Source organism: Palaemon carinicauda, chromosome 14 (genome assembly GCF_036898095.1).
Source record: "Palaemon carinicauda isolate YSFRI2023 chromosome 14, ASM3689809v2, whole genome shotgun sequence".
NCBI lineage: Eukaryota > Metazoa > Arthropoda > Malacostraca > Decapoda > Palaemonidae > Palaemon > Palaemon carinicauda.
The window spans coordinates 125,964,314-125,969,313 of NC_090738.1; positions in this window are offsets into that span (position 1 = coordinate 125,964,314).

A 5,000-nucleotide genomic window follows, 5' to 3' on the forward strand; every position below is an offset into this window, starting at 1 on the left:
TCATTGGAAAACTTAAAATTGCATGTATACACAGCATAGAAGTGTGATTCATTGAGTAACACTTCACGAAGGGCTATGAACATTATAATACTGGAGAGGACAAACAGGCATTTATTATCATGAAGACATTTAAAAGTTCACTAAAAAGAATAGAACATTCAGTGTTATTACCTCCGTAAACGAAGTTGAAAGGAGGTTATGATTTACCCCCTGTTTGTGTATTTGTTTTTGTGTGTGTGTTTGTTGGTGAACAGCTTCCTGGCCACAATTTTAATCGCATAGTAATGAAACGTGCGGGGATTAACCTTCATGTAAATAACTGGAAATCAATAAATTTCGGAAGATCAAGTTTAAAGGTCAAGGTTACGGTCAAGCAAAATGTCCAATTCACGTAATCAGGCATAAGTTTAGACATCTTTGTCACAGAGACTTCAAACTTGGTTCATATTTGACTATATAAAAATTCACGCCCATTAATACATGTTAAGGTCAAAAGTCAAGGTCAAGCAAAAGGTCGAGAAATAAGCTGCTGAGGCAGAGGTTCTGAGTGCCCCTCTACAGTCAATTTTTTTAGTGAGGCAGATTTGCAACGATTCGCAGCGGTGCCCTTTTAGCTTGGGAACGTTTCCTGATCGCTGATTGGTTGGACAAGATAATTCTAACCAATCAGCGATCAGGATACGTTTCCGAGGTAAAAGGGCACCCCTGCGAGTCGGTGCAAATCTGCCTCATTAAAAAAAATTGACTATAGTTTACTGTTGGGCTCCTATCAATATAGGGCTCTAAAACGCTATAGGAAAAATAATGAATACAAAATACCTCTTTTACACATTACAAAAATAAAGCAATAAGAAACAGACAAAATTAAACCCAAAATTATATGAAAATAACCATTCTTTATAAATTGCGAGCTTATTTTATTTATCACATATACAAGGAACATTTTGTATTTAAATGTAATAAGATACATTCTTTTCTTTGCGTGCTCAGTACACCTTATGTGCACGAAAATTTCTTGGTAGAACGAATTGCAATTAGGTTGCTAATTGTAAAGTAATTTTACCACGAAACGTCTACTTTAAATGCCATTTGTGATGTTAAACACTATGTTTATTACCAATTATACTCTAAATTGTTCTCACAATCACGCCAGGTTTCATCCTTAGCTTTCTTTAATATTATCATTACCGTTACTAATATGATTTATACTATCATCATTACTGTTATTATTATTATTATAATTTTTATTTATATGAAAATTACATAGTTACTTTAAATAGATATTTTATAAATAATGAAAAAAAAAATAATTTGGAAAAGTAAACCACTCATATAAATTTCACTATTGACTTTTAAGTAATAATTTTCAAAATGTTTTCTATAATAAACTTTCCAAAAATTACAAGATACCGTTATTAATGTACCGTGAAACTCGAATTACTTTAATTTTCTCTTCATCTGAAATTGAAAAATGCATAAAAGAAACATACATTGACATATGCATATCAACCATACCAGATAGCTGATGATGCAATGTGTGAATTATTAAATTATTTATATTAAAAAGTTTGGTTTGTGATTTGTTCATTAGTGGCAATATGAATCTGGCATATACCTCGAATATTTTTATATACATTTTAATACGAAACATAATATCAATTAAGTTTTCATTATAAATATTTACTGAATATTAATTAAAATTAACGTCACTCACCAATAAAAACAACCAAAATAACAACAGCAAACATAAAAAAAATATAATAATAATAATAATAATAATAATAATAATAATAATAATGAGAGAAAACTATTGTGGCTTTCTTTTTGCTTTACTAGTTCAAAGGGAACATTTGTTCAATAGGATAAATCTTGAAAGAGTTTCTCCCTAACCACTCTAACAAAAATCTAAACAAACAAATCACGACAAAAACATACATTCATGATAAGCACTCACACATACACATACACCCACACAAATATATATATATGTGTACATATATATATATATATATATATATATATATATATATATATATATATATATATATACACATATATATACATATATATATATATATATATATATATATATGTACATATATATATATATATATATATATATATATATATATATATATATATATATATATATATATATATATGTATGTATGTATATACAGTATATACATATATATACATATACATATATATATATACATATATACATATATATACATACATATATATATATATATATATATATATATATATATATATATATATATATATATATATATATATATAATACTAAGTTATAACCCTACACTGTTAGAAATAACCGTAATTATAACCGCAAAATCTCCATGAAAATATACTGTTCTCAACCGTATTACAGTAAAATACAGGCGACCGTAATTTACCTTACTTTGTTAATATATTTTACGGGTTGGTGACCGTAACATCACTCTTTAACGTCAATATATCCGTTTTTAAAAAGGTGAAAATCCTGGAATAAATGTTGTCACAAATTTGCCTTTTTTTTAATACAATTTTTTTTACAATGTAGTTGGAAAAGCTAGATGCTATGAGCCCCAGGGCTACAACAGGTAAAAAAAAATAGTCCAGTGGGGAAAGGAAGTAAGGAAATAAAGAAAAAAAAAATAGCCCAGTTAGAAACGGAAATAAATAAACAATAAAACATACAATGTAAAAACAGCAACAATATCAGAACAGATTTTTCATATATAAACTATAAATTATTTATGTCAGCCTGTTCAACTTAAAAACATTTGCTGTAAGTTTAAACTTTTGTTGAAGTTCCAACGATTTAACTACTTGATTAGTATGATCATTCCACAACAAACACAGACACACACACACACACATATACAGTATATATATATATATATATATATATATATATATATATATATATATATAGATAGATAGATAGATAGATAGAGAGAGAGACAGAGATATATATGTACAGTATATATATATATATATATATATATATATATATATATATATATATATAGATAGATAGATAGATAGATAGAGAGATAGACAGAGATATATATGTACAGTATATATATATATATATATATATATATATATATATATATATATATATATATATATATATATATATGCGTGTTTTTGTGTTTATTGACCTAAAACTAAAACTTTTTCTAATTTTTATTAAATATAATCATCAGATCAACAATGCACATTCATAACGACAAATCTCAAAAGTACACAACACCGTGACAAAACGTTTAACATATCGCCAAACAGAAAACCCCGCAAATCTCATCTCTACCCGTTTATAACATTACCGCTCATTACGTAATAACCGCACAATAATGTTTAAGATAACACCTGCTCTGCAGTATCTTGTATTTAGCACTAGGAATTGCTGGAATGATAATAAACAGGGGTGTAATTACGAGCCATATTCCCACAGCCACTAAGGAACGAGCGTTCTAAATTAGAATAATTAGGTCAAAGGTCTACAGCTTTAATTTTAATATGAAATACACTTTTACAATCTTACAAATTATAACATATATACATCATCGTGTATGTACTTGAATATTTTTTTCATTTTACATACACTGTATTCACAATTGCAATTTTTACCAATTTATAACATATACATCATCTTGTATTTAAATGAGTATTTCTTTTTTTATTTTACTTATACTGTATTCACAATTGTAATTTCTACCAATTTATAACATATACATCATCGTGTATGTACTTGAATATATTTTTTTCATTTTACATATACTGCATTCACAATTGCAATTTTTATCAATTTATAACATATACATCATCGTGTATTTATGTAATTAATTTTTTAATTCTACATATACTGTATTCACAATTGAAAATTTTATCAATTTATAACATATACATCATCGCGTATTTAGATAAATAATATTTTTCATTTTACATATACTGTAATCACAATTGCAATTTGTATCAATTTATAACATATACATCATCGTGTATTTACATGAATGATTCTTTCATTTTACATATACTGTATTCACAATTGCAATTTTAACTATTTATCTAAATATGTTTTTAAATAAAAATATATCGAATCGTGAATACTTTTTTAATAGAAGTTTTAAATCATATTTTATTTACATTAAACTTATTCATCTTTCTGCTTTTAATATATTCGAGTAATTGCGGTTCAGTACTTGAAAATCGTAAGTATCTTCCCATCCATATAAATCCCTACTATAAAATCCGCTATTATGACCATTGCCGTATTTTCATCTTTCTTTAAATCTGTTTATTAATGTTTATTACTTAACGTTTGTACGCATAGTAACACATCCTAAACGCCAAGGATCACACAAACGTTGTTAATAGTTTATATAGGACATACCTGTTTTGACGTTGTTACTGTTTTTAGAATGATTTATTGTTAATATATTCTCATCATTTATTTATTTCCTTATTTCCTTTCCTCACAGGGCTATTTTTCCCTATTGGAGCCCTTGGGCTTATATCATCTTGCTTTTCCAACTAAGGCTGTAGCTTGGCTAATAATAATAATAATAATAATAATAATAATAATAATAATAATAATAATAATAATAATAATAATAATACATCAGCAACTAAAAAGTGAAAAATGATTTACTTCTTGGAAAACTGGAATAAAAAGCAGATATGATAAAACGAGCTTTAAATGGCCCTATATTACGCTAAGTAAGTTGCGTAAGCGTTCGCGTAATAGTATACGCAAGCGGACCACTTACGCAAATGAGGAAACCAACAAAGGGTTATTTCCTCACCCGGCTTCTTCCGGATAACAGATGGTAGGCTATTGCTAAACACAAACACAGACACACACACATACATACATACATACGGTATATATATACATAAATATACACATGTATGTATACAGTATATACATATGTATGTATGCATGTGTATATATATATATATATATATATATATATATATATATATAT